This window comes from Notamacropus eugenii, chromosome 5 (genome assembly GCF_028372415.1).
Source record: "Notamacropus eugenii isolate mMacEug1 chromosome 5, mMacEug1.pri_v2, whole genome shotgun sequence".
NCBI lineage: Eukaryota > Metazoa > Chordata > Mammalia > Diprotodontia > Macropodidae > Notamacropus > Notamacropus eugenii.
In genome coordinates, this window is record NC_092876.1 from 255,621,692 (window position 1) to 255,635,953 (window position 14,262).

The 14,262-nt window shown below is 35.9% G+C and overlaps 1 long non-coding RNA gene across 1 annotated transcript in view; it reads left to right on the forward strand.

The window, feature by feature from the left end:
• LOC140505983 (uncharacterized) overlaps positions 1-14,262 on the forward strand; it is a 47,027-nt gene that overhangs the window by 11,275 nt on the left and 21,490 nt on the right. The window contains exons 3-5 of the long non-coding RNA XR_011967723.1: positions 2,078-2,242; positions 8,884-10,059; positions 10,216-10,321. This is a non-coding gene — a long non-coding RNA (uncharacterized lncRNA). The remainder of the gene's footprint in view (positions 1-2,077; positions 2,243-8,883; positions 10,060-10,215; positions 10,322-14,262) is intronic.

A 14,262-nucleotide genomic window follows, 5' to 3' on the forward strand; every position in this document is an offset into this window, starting at 1 on the left:
TGGTGGAGTTTTGAAGTGATCTAACCATTTTGGAGAACAGTTTGGACTTATGCCTGAAGGGCCATAAAACTGTGTATTTCCTTTGATCCAGCAATACCGTTACTAGGTCTGTATCCCAAAGAGATCATATAAAGGGAAAATGACCCACATGTACAAAAATATTTATAGCAGTTCTTTTTTGTCATGGCAAAGAATTGGAAATTGAGGAGATGCCCATCAATTGGGGAATGGCTGAACAAGTTGTGTATGGAATGTATGTATGAATGGAATGGAATGGAATGTTTGTATGCATGAAATGGAAAGAAATGGTGAGCAGACAGACTTCAGAAAAACCTGGAAAGATTTTCATGAACTGAAGCTAAGTGAAGTGAGCAGAACCAGGAGAACACTGTATGCAGGAACAGCAACATTTTACAATTACCAGTTTTGTTCAACTTAGCTCTTCTGAGAAATGCAATGATTGAAGACAATTCCAAAAGCTTCCTGATGCCATACACATCTAAAGAAAGAACTGAATGCGGATTGAAGCATACTATTTTCTCTTTTTTTGTTGTTCCTTGTTTTTTTCTTTCTCATGATTTTTCCTTTTATTTTGATTCCTCTTTTACCACATGACTAATGTAGAAATATGTTTAATATAATCATACATCATAGCATATATCAGATTGCATGTCATCTTAGAGAGAGGAGGTGGAGGGCAAGGGGGGAAATTTAGAACTCAAAATCTTATAAAATGAATTTTGAATACTAAAATAAATTAATTTAAAAAAGAAAAATAAGTATGCATTTAAGAAAGGATTTACTAATTTTTTTATTTCCTGCTATAAACTTTAGTCAGGGTTCAATCATTAGCCATCATGCGGTTCTTATGCTTATAAACTATAATAATTAATATTATTGAAACAGAGAAAGGAAGCTGACCTAAGAATGTCTAGTTTTAGTCCTATGAGTGACTAACTAGTAGATTTATCTGTAGGTCAATTTCCAGGACAACACATACCACCAAAATGGAAATCTCACCGGGATAAAAGAAAGTTATCCATTGCCTACTTATTTATTATTTCAAGCAATAAGGCTAAATTGGTTATTCCCTGGAATTTTAACAGAATTTGACCTGTATCACTATTAAGGAAATTCCTTCTTTGTGAATATGTTTTTCTCTTGAAGTTATTTATAGCTCAAGCTGAAAAAGTCTCTTTATCCTCCAAGGTCAAAGAAAAATCAATTTGGTGATTTAGTTTTGTTCCTGTTCTCAATATTAAAGTTCTCCCAGTAGGAACAGTGCCTCAGTTGCTTATGTGTTCCACTTCTCACCATCACATTATATTCTAAATATTTTGAAAAACAAGATAAGGAGAGTCTCTCAAAAGAATTCCCCTTATGTTGTCTCCTTAGCCTTCCACTTAACAATCTCTTCTTCTATCAATAAAGGCCTGGCATTGGCACAAACTCTGTAGGAACCCTCCTGGTTGCCAACATCTGTGGCCTTGGATCCTGTGAATGAACTAGCAAATCCTCTTTTCCCCATCCTTCTCTACCTTCTCTTGTCCCCACTTTGCCACTGTTCATACTTCAGCTAAAAGCAGGCCCTGGCCTCCAACAGCTGCAATGCTTTTGGAGTCCTGGCCTATAACCAAAGGATGTAAAATTCCCTTGTCCACCCTTCTGGCAAACAGCTGTGTACTTCTATGATTCCATTACCTCCTACATATGTACCATCAAATTTTGCTTTAGAATGAGCACTTCAGGGTAAAGAATGGAAAATAAACAAATGTATCCTACTAGGCTGCTTTCTTATTCAAAAGTATTTCATAAGTATTTCATTGAGAGGAATATTTTTAATTGAAGAAAAATTATATTTAAAGAAATATATTTAAATATATAGTGATTTATTTATTTAACATAAATATATGTGTATATGTGGGTATATATGTATATTTATATGTATATATGTACGTTATATATCTATGTGTTTATATGTATATGCATATATTTGCATATATATGTGTGTGTGTGTGTGTGTGTGTGTGTGTATGTATATATTTACAGAAGTTTTCTATTCTGTTCTTTCCTTCAGACCAGGGATCTCCAGTGATAGTAACTTGGGATACCTTGCTTGTCTCTGCTCTGAACTGTGTGTCTTCCTCAAAAACAAAAGGAAGGTCAGGACCCTGGTTTCAGAATTCTTGCCAAGGCTGTCACTGCTAGCCCAATTGAACATCTGCTCAGGATCACATAACTAGTAAGTTTCAGAGGAAAGATTATTACTCAGATCTTCCAATGTGACACGAACAGGGTAGGTGGAAACAGAAATAATTATTTTTATTAGTGTATGTACTCCTTCCAGCAGAGTAGACAACTATATCTATTCACCATAGCACATACTTTGTACAATGGGGAAAGAGAGCAAGGCATAGTGGTCAGAAAACTGACCCCAGAGTCAAGAAAATGTGGGCACTGTCACATATTGACTGTGTGACCTTGGGAAAGTCACTTAATTCTCTAAGATCAAAGGTTAAACAAAAGTTTTGATGAGCTGTAGCAGAAGAAGGCCCTTCATTGGAGAGCCTTAATAAAATTGCAGGTCTGGTTCCCCTACATACACTATAGGACTACAGATTCATAGCCAGAAAAGACTTTTGGGTTCTTTAATCTAATCCTTTCATTTCACAGATGAGAAAACTGAGATCCAGAAATGATATGGGTCCACAGAGGGTAACTACTACTTCTTGGGATCATCCTGTGGTTAGCTATTCTTAGTACTACAGCTCATGAACCCCCAGCAGTGTGCTTCTCATTAACAATAAATGAGTAGCCTTAATTAGCTTTCAATAAAGATATTTATTAAGATCTTTCCTAAGAACAAGGCAGCTATGTGGCTCAGTGGATAAAGTTCTAGGCCTGAAGTCAGGAAAACATTCGTTCAAATCTGGCCTCAGACACTAGCTGTGTGACTCTGAGCAAGTTACTTAACCCTGTCTGTCTCCATTTCCTCATTTGTAAATGAGCTGGCAAAAGAAATAGTAAATCATTCTGGTATAGTTGCCAAGAAAACCCCAAATGGGATCACAAAAATTTGGACATGGGTGATTAACAACAATAAAATGTTAAAAACAACAGGTATAAAACATTTTACCCAAAAGCCTGAGGATCATTTTCCCAACAATACCTGTCATGTTTGTGGAAAGAGTTGGCTTAAACTTGGAACACAATGGTAATGAGATATAAGGAATATGTCTGGCAAAGAGGTGACTTCCAGTTTCTAATACTTATATCTTTTCAATAAGTCCATAGCTGGAACACCTTTCCACCATTAGGAATCATACTCTTTGAAGCCATTTCTTTCCCCCCTTCCCCTTTCCCACCTTAGGTAATGGTTTCTCTGTAGCCATCTATTTATTGGTATAACTCTCTGCTTCCAGCTAGAGGCAGTTTTCTTCACTGCTCCTATCTATCCAATGTCATGGCCATTAGGGGAGAGATGAAGAGGAAGGAGAGAAAACACCCTTTCCTCCCAATTACTCCTTCCATAATTATTCTTTCTGATGAGACTTCTTCCTTCATTTCTGTTCCAACTTCCAAAATAATGAACTTCTAAACTTGGAGTTCTCCACCCCTGGCCTGGCCATTTCTGAATTTTTTAGGTACTCTTGTCATACCCAGGTGTAGGGGCCTTATGTTTACCATCTTGTTTCCTTCATTCTCTCAACCAATCACAAGATGTTTTCTGTATGATGTCACCTTTTTTTTTTTTTTTTTTGCAATGGCTTTTAAAGCTCTAGACTACTTTCAAATTGATTGATACTATGAGGTGGTTGTAGGAAAATTCCTTACAACTCTTTACCTGCTTTGTGATTACTTTATGAAACTGCTGAGAGATTGACAGATTCTTTAACTGATTCAAAGAAGTTTTTGCACCTGATACAGGAGATTACTAAATTTTTATTCTGCCCTTACAATGGTTACATTAATGGAGGTGGGGGTGGGACCCCTTACATGCATATATTTCTATATGTACTTGTATTTATGAAACAGCCTAATATAGTAGGAACAATATTAGGCTTGGAACCATGAAAGCTCAGGTTCAGATCCTACCTCTTTATACTTCCTGCCTGACCCTGAGAGATTCACTTATATTGTATATACCTCAGCCAATTTGTCAGGACTTAGGCACTGGCATTCAAGCTCTTTCATAACCTAGTCCTATTCTACCTTTCCAAACTTCTTACACCTTGCTCTCCAACAGGTATTCTTCAATTCAGTGACATTGGCCTCTTAACTGTCCCCAAGAACCAAATGTTCCATTTCTCAGCTCTAAGCATTTTCTTTGGCTGTCTCCCATGCCTGGAATGTTTGCTCTCCTCCATTCCAACTACTGACTTCCCAGGTTTCCTTTAAGTTCCAAATAAAATCCCACCTCCTACAGGAAGATTTTCCTATACCCTCTTATTTTTAGTGCCTTCTTGCTGTTAATTATTTCTATTTATCCTGTATGTAGTCTGCTTGGTATATATTTCCATGCATGTTGCTACTCCCCTTAGAACATAAGCACTTTGAAGGCAGGGACTGGTTTTTTTGGCACTTTTTGTACTACCAACGCTTAATGTAGTGCATGGCACACAGTAGGCAATTAATAAATGTCTATTGAATTGAACTTGTAAGAGGCAGTTTGGTTTAGGGGAGGCAGCACTGTACTTAGAATTAGAATTTATGAGTTCAGATTCTAAGTCTGCTATTTCAACTTCATAACAGATCACTTTCCCTCTCTGTATCTAAGGTTCCTCATCGATAAAATGAGGAGGAGAGTCTGGAATATGTGATCTGTAAGATCTCTTTTAACTCAAGATCAGTGATTTTATGATCATCAAAGTCATAGATAGGCTGTAATCTGCACCAATGGAGGGAGTTACCACACTAGAAGTTCAACATGCTTTTTTCCACATGAGAACAACCAGCCTATAAGTTCTACCGAGTTGCCCAAGACCTTTCAAAGCTAAATAGCTCACCCCAGGTCACTCTGCTAATATCAAGGCAAGATTTGAAGCCAAGTTTTGCTTTTCACCAAAGTGTTCTATCTACCATTTGCTGCTTCATAAGTTTATCAATATACCACTATATATATGCATGGTATACTTATATCATATGCACAATGCATCATATCATGATATATCCTATCATAAATTATCTTTGCCTTTGTTATCGAGGTGGTACATTAGAAAGAACACTAGATTTGGAACCACATTTGAGTGCCACTTGTCACTTATTTTGTGGTCTTGGACAAATCACTTAACATCTGTAAGTCCTGGTTTCTTCATGTGTAAAATGAAGGAGTTAGATCAAGTGGTTCCTTCCAGTTCTAAATCATTGACCTCATAGTCCTTACAAGTTTAGACCATACATCTTGATCTAATGTGTATAGAAAAAGCCTGGTAGTGAGAAATAAAAGGAAGTTGAAAGCACAGATCGCTGTGCTATGGATATGGTAAAATGTCTTACACAGGGAAAAGACAAGAGGAATCTTTTGCAGTCAGTGGCTCTTTGTGATAACATTAAAAAATGATGAATATAATTTCCTCCCAAAAAATCTGAATCATAAAAGGGTCTTATTTAAGCTGCTCATGTTGCATATCGGCAAACACTTTCAGGTGCTTTGATGCCTGAATAGTTTTTTGAAAACCTGCTGGTATAGGAGATGGAAGATATTGTTTAATAAGCAAGAAAGATTTGGAAGCCTTCATAATCCAACTTCTCTATGCCTCTTCAAGTATTATCTACCTCATTTCTGAATAACCCCAGACAGAGAACCAAAGGAAAAACTGAGATCATTTCAATCTGTCAGACATTGGTGGGGGTAAGGGAGTGAGGGGGGAGGTGTAGGAGGGGGATATAATGACTTTGCCTTATACCTTTGGTCCTTAGGTAAGAACTAAAAGGAAAAAGTGATTTTTCTAGAACCCACCACATATTACTCAACCTATTTTCACGTTTCTTTCTTAGCTTCAACCTTTAAAAAAAAAAACATGCAATGCTGTAAAACTGCCAAATTAACCATTTTTTAAAAGTTTGAGTAGTTTATTTTCCAGTAGGATTCCCAGACATATGAATCATCAGAAAAGAGCCTATTGCATGGAGAATTTCTGGGAGTGGACAGTGTTGCTAAAGTTTAGTTAAAGTATTGGGTCAGTTACAGTCTAACTTTCAGTAAAGGCATTTAAGGGGATTTTATTATAAGAAGCATTCAAACATCGGAGGTGAATATGTAAAGAATAAAATGTGAGAAGAATCAGTTTGCATATAGTACCAAGGGAAACATTTACATATGGAAACCAAACGGACCTATTTAGCTTTATAGCAAATGATGCCATTTAGAAATGATTAATTGTACATTTCAACCCTTGATGATTTCAAAGACGGATATTGAATAGTCAAATTGTTTTTGGCAGCTGAAAAATAATACCTCATTAGAAAAAATAAACAAGAAAGAATAGAAATGATTTTTTCCATGTTGTTTTATGTCTCTTCCACCACCACCCAAGAGTTTAAAACAAAAGCAAAAACGAAAACAAAAACTTTGGTCCCCTTTAAGAAAAACATAGTATTAGCAGTGAAGGGTAGTTGTCTCACTAAGCAGATCTGGGATCTCAGATGTCAATGGAAACAGATCAATTTCTGTTCAGGAAGGAGCGCAGTCAACAAAAATGATGGCAAGAATATATGGAATCAATTTATACCTGGCATGGAAACTAAGAGGATAGCATTTCTTGTGCAAAATTATTTCCATATTGGTTCCAGCGATTTATGTGTCATTAGTAACATCTGTGACAAAAACATCAGTTAAAGCAAGCCAGGAAAAAGAAAGAGAGAGAGAAAAAAAAGCCATTTTGGCTAACCCATTTTATTACTTCATCTCCAGGGTTTGCCCTGTGCTGTTTTCCAGTAACATGAAGTAAGAAAGGGAGCTGGCCTAGGACCTGGGACATGCAAAATATTCCTACTTTGTCTGTCACTTGGAGTTTATTGCAGGCATTCAGGTACTATGTCCATAGCAGGAGGGAAGGTGATTCATTGCATGACTTCCTACATAAAACCAGGTTGACTAAATAAAACTGCAGATTGCTTGCCTGGCTCAATCTACGTAGAATTATTTACAAATGTTAAATATGCGGCAAGAAGTTGTTCCTACCCATTGGATGTGAAGGGTATCTAATTGCAACTTAACTAATTCCATCAAAATGACAATTGCATGTCTGTTACATTCGTTGGGGAGTTGAACCATTATAAAAATTCAAGGAAAAGAGCAAGAGCTTTGCTTTTATTTTATTTTTTTTTCCTTTTAGACCAAATTAGCCCTTAATTGTTTACACCCAGTGTGAACCTGAGCTAGTAGCCTATACTTTTGGAAAAGGTCGGTCTCCCATGCCCATGAACATCTGGATGTTTTCTTTGAAAATATTATTTTAGACTTGACCTTTTCATGACAACAATGCTTAAGCTTCAAGAAATCCTATCTTTCATCAAGACTTTCACAAGGCCACCAGATAGCGTTTTCAACATCTTGAATCAATAAGACAATAAGTTGCACTGCGCAGTGAGAGTAAGAAAGTCTATTAGCTGACTTTCCCAGTTCAGCTGCCTGGGCCTAATGATGCAAACCTGTTGAATGCTGGGCTGACCATTATCATAACTGTTTGACAGAGTCTATTGTTTTTCACAAGGGTGAAAAAATGTCCCTCAGAATTTCCTAGAAGGAGGGGGCAACAATGGCAATCACGAAATAGTTAAGGGCTATCAATGGGTCTGTTGTCACTCATCATGTATGAGAAGCCAGAAAAAATTTCTTCACTTGATCACACTCAAGTTAAAAGGGAATAATTACCCATACTGGAAGGAGGAGAAATTTTTCTATACCCTTAAGTAGGAGAAAATACTCATATTCCCTCATCATTACTCATACATGGTTGGATTTGATGATGTTGTTCATTCAATTCAGTACTGTCTGACCCTTCGTGACCTCATTTGGAGTTTTCTAAGCAGAGATGCCAGAATGGTTTGCCATTTCCTTCTCTAGCTCATTTTACAGGTGAGGAAACTGAGGCAAACAGTTAAATGACTTATCCAGGGTCACACAGTAGTATATCTGGAGACAGATTTGAACTCAGGTAGATGAGTCTTCTTGATTTTAAGCCAGTCACTCTATACACTGAGCCACTCAACTGCCCAGGCATCATTGTTGGATACCATCATAGAAACTGCAAGCACAGCTAGGAACAAGTGTTTACACACACACACACACACACACACACACACACACACACACCTTAAACACACACATGCAGGCAAATATGTACATATGTTCATATATCTCTCTCATGAACAAAGATCCCTCAGTCTCAATGTAAGGTTCTAAAATCTTTGGAAAATTAGTATGTTTGTTACTTACGGCGCTAAGCAATGAAATATGCATCTTCATTCTTTTGGCATCTTATAATTTGCAGTAGGGAACAAAAATATGGCTAATAGATTAGTCTAATTCACAAAATGAAAAGTAATTATTTTTCTTCCCTTTTCTATGAATAAGAGTTACAGGAGTGAAAGAAAGTAAGAGGTTGGGAGAAGGGTACAGTTATTTTCTCCTCTGCTCACAATGCTTAAAGGAACTTAAATGTAGTACTGCACATTAAATGATATATATTTGGGTTATTTGTATACTTGATTGCAAACTCTTTGAGGGCAGTGGTCATATTTATTCTAAATTTTGCATTTTCTCTGGTACCACACATGCAGAAGGAACTTAATAAATGTTTGTTTAAGGAATGAAGAATAGTCAGTTTCAGTATTTGACCTGTTGATAAGAATTTTGTTTTTTTTCTATCTGTCATGCAGGACTCAACTCTTCTGATAAGAATTGAAGACTTCACCATTCTCCATTTCCAACAAAATTCTTAAAAGTCTGAATATGAAGCAATGCTTCCAAGTTCAAGTTCATGGCTATCACTAGAAAAAAAAAATACAGGGGGAGTATTACAATCCTAAATAACTTTAGAAGCTTCCACAGGAAAAATTGACTAACTTGAAACAGATTATAGATCTTGGCAAGGTTATCATACTTGCCAGGAATATTAAAATCCAAGAAGTTTTCTAATTTGCCTAGTTGAAAGTTATCTTGAAACTTTCTGTCTATAGGAACAAACTTGCTTCCCAACCTACAAATAATCCTTAACTTTGACCTACATTCCATAATTAAGAAAACTCTACTGACATTATAAATATGCAATCAAGATACTATGCTGATTAGAATCAAAGCCATAAATAAATTCTGATATTTTAATATGTCATAGTTCAAAAAGCATTATTTTTGTCTATTGTTTATTAAAATTGTGAAGCTTAAGCATTTTCTTTCTTTGCAATACTTACTAGTAATGATAGAGGAAATGGTGGGAGAAATCTTAGTTTTTCAGAGCCAGACATCTGAAAGGGTGATTATAATAAGTCATCTGATCCAAGTTTTGACTTATGCATGTTTGTAATTTTAGTTTTTAACTTCTACAAATTGAAATAGCATCTTCTACAAATGTTTCCCTCTGAGTAAAACCTATGTACAACCCCTGTGCTTTGAAATTTGCCTGTAGAATATGTTTCCAATAAGTAAACCTGTCTTTTACAGGGAAAAATTTACAAGGAATAATGCATCTGAGAAACTAACAACAACAAATTACATTCTTGAAAAATAGTTGGGGGAGGGAAATTTAAGACTTATGGAAGTCATTGCAGAAAACTGAAAACAAATAAATTAATTTTAAAAAAGAATATCTATTGATTGTAGAAGTAATGTTCAGTTTACCAAACCTAATTGTACCTTCTAATCATTAAAAATGAGATTTGTTTCCACAGATAAAAAGAAAAATAGTTGAAGTGAGAATGTGTTGCTCTGGATTTATTTTTCATGATGTCTGTACTGTGATTTTTAAAATAATACTCATGAAAATTGATCTGAACACAAAGCTGTTCCAGAGCCAAAGAAGGCCACTTTTATATCCCCCTCTTTTGTTGTGTAATAAGGTAAGGAATAAGGGAAGACACAAGTTGTTTGTATTTTTGTATGCTTGTATGTTTGGATATTTGTGGTAGGGATTGGTATTCCAGTTGTCCACAAATAGAGTAAAACCATGATGTGTCAGAGCAAGAGATGACATGGAAATTCTATCTCCCTTCCAGCAACAACCTCTCTATGACCAAGTTGGAAGATCTGGATGCCATGTTTGAAAAACAGAACATATAGCTTGGAGAAGGCTTGCACAGCTACTAAGTTAAGCTCATGAAGGTATTTTCTCTTGTAAGGAAATAATAATAACTAACAATTTTTTCTCTTTTTAAAAGTAATCTCAGGGCTTGAAATATGATATTTTTCCCCCTGAAGGATTAGTAAGGTAAGTGATTCTTGGATTTAAGTCCAGCTCCTTTGACCTCTGCAATATTATACTCCAAGCCCTGAGATTACTTAATGTAGAAGCTGCTAGATCTTGTGTTATCCTGATTATATTTCCACAATACTGGAATTGTTTCTTTTTGGCTGCTTGCAATATTTTCTCCTTGATCTGGGAGCTCTAGAATTTGGCTGCAATATTCCTAGGAGTTTTCCTTTTGGGATCTCTTTCAGGAGGCAACTGGAAGTTTCTTTCAATTTCTATTTTACCCTCTGGTTCTGCAATATCAGGGCAGTTTTCCTGGATAATTTATTGAAAAATGATGTCTAGGCTCTTTTTTTGATCATAGTTTTCAGGTAGCCCAATAATTTTTAAATTGTCTCTCCTGGATCTGTTTCCCAGGTCAGTTGTTTTCCCAATGAGATTCTTCACATTGTCTGCTATTTTTTCATTCCTTTGGATTTGTTTTATAATTTCTTGATTTTTCATAAAGTCATTAGCTTCCATTTGCTCCATTCTAATCTTTAAGGAATTCTTTCTTCAGTGAACTTTTGGATCTCCTTTTCCATCTGGCCAATTCTGCTTTTTAGGTCATTCTTCTCTTCATTCGTTTTTGGATCTTTTTTGCCATTTGGGTTAGTCTATTTTTTAAAGTGTTATTTTCTTCAGCATTTTTTGGGTTTCCTTTAGCAAGCAGTTGACTCATTTTTTTCATGATTTTCTGTCATCTCTCTGATTTCTCTTCCCAATTTTTTCTTTACTTCTCTTACTTGATTTTCAAAATTGTTTTTGAGCTCTTCTATGGCCTGAGGTCAACTTATATTTTCTTGGAGGCTTTAGATATAAGAGCTTTGACTTTTTTTTTCTTCTGTTTGTATACTTTGGTCATCCTTATCACCAAAGATTCTATAGTCTGATTCTTTTTCTGCTTTTTGTTCATTATCCCAGTTATTTGCTTGTCTTTTGACCTCTTTGTTAAGGTAGTTCTCTTTTTCCAGTAGGGGTGGAGGGTGTACTCTCACGTGTTCAATCACTGCACAATCTGTAGGCCTAGAGCTCCAGAAATACTTGCTGCCACTCCTGCTACCCTTGCTCCTGCTGTTGCTGCCTGGGTATCCTCCTCTGAGGGCTTGTCTACCCACTCTGCCACCCTGGGCCTGGGCCCATCCACTCTATTCTTTCACACAGGTCCCACAGATGTTTGCTACTGACCTTCCAATTTGTCCTTGATATTTTGTGGTCATAAAGTCGATAATTCAACACAGGTGCCCAAGATACAGTTCCCAGAAGGCCTGCTCAGGTCCTGTTTGTGCTGGTGCAGCCCACACTGGACTGTGCTCTGCTCTCAGTGTCATGTGATAGACACTTCCCAGTGACCTTCCAGTCTGTCTTGGGCTGGAGATTTGCTTCACTCCATCATTCTGTGGGTTCTGCAGCTCCAGAATTTGTTTAGACTCATTTTTACAGGAATTTGAATGGGTTTGGGGGAAGAACACTAACAAGTCCATGCTGTTACTCTGCCATCTTGGTTCCACCCAAGAAATAATATTTTTAAAGAAGTTTAAAGTTTTCAAAGTACTTTAACCTTTCTTTTTAAAAATTTTGATTTCCAAATTGTCTCTCTTCCTCTCTTCTCATACTTCCTCATTAAGAAGGTGAATAATTCCATGTAGGTTATATATTGCAAAGTACCTTAAATTCATTATCTTATTTAATCCTCACAGCCACAGAATTTGTAAGTTTGAAGAGGCCTCAGTACTCATCTAATTCAACTCATATATGAAAGGAATTCCCAGTATAAGATATTTGACAAATGTTTATCCAACAACCCTATGGGCTAGACATATAATTTCCCTCAATTGTGGAAGGTAAAAAGAATACTCCATGGACCTAATGAGAGTGAACTACAGTTATACCTTCCACATAGCAATTTTCCCCATTGTGATTTTGATATATCATGGGTTGGCATAAGAAATTAAATGGAAATTTTGGAGGATTTTTACAGGAATCACAAATGACAAATATATATATATATATAATTGTATAACATCAACTCAAATCTTACAATAAGGTACTATAAAAATCCCAGAAAAAAAAAAAGACAAAAACTCATTTTTTTCTCTGCTACCAAGGGAGGGCCAAAAAATTTTACATGATTTTCCATATCTGAGGGGCACCATACCTCTAATCCCTGCCATGTAGAAGGGATAACTGTATTTGTTTCTTCTAGTGTCCAAAGACCATCCATGGGTCTCAGTCTTTGTTCAGCTCATAAGAAATGAAGCAATTCACACAAGGATCCCAGGAATGTAGATTTTCCCATAAGCCAGCATTGTTTTAAACTCAGCTATACCAAGTTATACCACCTCATACCTGTCAGATTGGCTACTGTGACAGAAAAGAAAAATGATAAATGTTAGAGAAGCTGTGAGAAAATTGTGATACTAATGCATTGTTGGTGGAGTTATGAATTGATCTAACCATTCTGGATAGCAATTTGAAACTATGCCCAAAGGGTATATGCAAATTGTACATATTCTTTCATCCATCAATACCACTACTATGTCTATATCCCATAAGAGATCATAAAAAAAGGAGAGGGAACTATTCATGCAAAAATATTATAGCAGCCCTGTTCATGGTGGCAAAATATTAGAAATTGAAGGGATACCCATCAATTGGGGAATGACTGAATAAGCTGTGGTATATGAATGTAATGGAATGTAATGAATGGAATAAGAAATGCCAAACAGGCAGATTTCAGAAAAACCTGGAAAGACTTGTATAAACTGATGCAAAGTGAAATGAGCAGAACCAGGAAAACACTGTACACAGTATCAGCAGCATTGTGTCATGATTGATTATGAGTGACTCTGCTCTTCTCACAATGATCCAAGATAAGTATAAAGGACTCATTAAGGAAAATGCTATTCACATCCAGATATAGAACTGTTGGATTATGAATGCTTATGGAAGTATGCTGTTTTCATTTGCTTTATTCTTTTTTCATATATTTTCCTTTTGATCATTTTCTTTTTTCACAACTATGACTAATATGGAAATGTTTTACACAATAGCACATTTATAACGTATATCAAATTGCCTACCATTTTAGGAAGAGGGGAGGGAGCAAGGGAGAAAAAATTGGAAGTCAAAATCTTGTAAAAATGAATGCTAAAAATTGTCTTGACATGTAAATGAGGAAAAAGTAAAATATGTTTTAAAAAAAGAAATCTACTTCCCAAGTACATGTTAGACCATGCCCAACTTCCCTGTCCTTCTATATCTCATATGTTAAGTTATAGTGGTTACTTTCTCATCATATTACAATCACTTCTACTTCAACCACCACTCCTTCCTTGTTGATGAGAGTCAGGTAGAGAATAGTAGTTGGTTTTTTTTAACTTTTGAAGGATGAAATCACCATCAAAGCAAATCAAGAGGTTATAAGCTGCTTTATTTGGCACAGATAGCTCCTGCTCATAAAGGAAGTTTGGTTAATTGAAGTCTCCATATTCAGTTTGCTCCAAAGCTTTCTAGTTGTACTCTTAATCATTCTTATATCTCTGCCTTTTATCCACCTAAATATCATGAGAAATATTGCCAAATGCTCAAAATTCAAATCGAATATATATGACCAAAGCATTCCCTGGCCTTATTTGTGTAATAACATTAGCAACATTGGAAACAAGTTCAACTTGGCATAATTCATGCTAAATAAATATGCATTGGTTTATAGCAAACACCTGTTGTCTTTTCTAAATATTCATAAATGATCTTTTTAGTAATCTGTTTTAGCTTTACTAGGAATCCAAATCAAGCTCATGCACCTGTAATT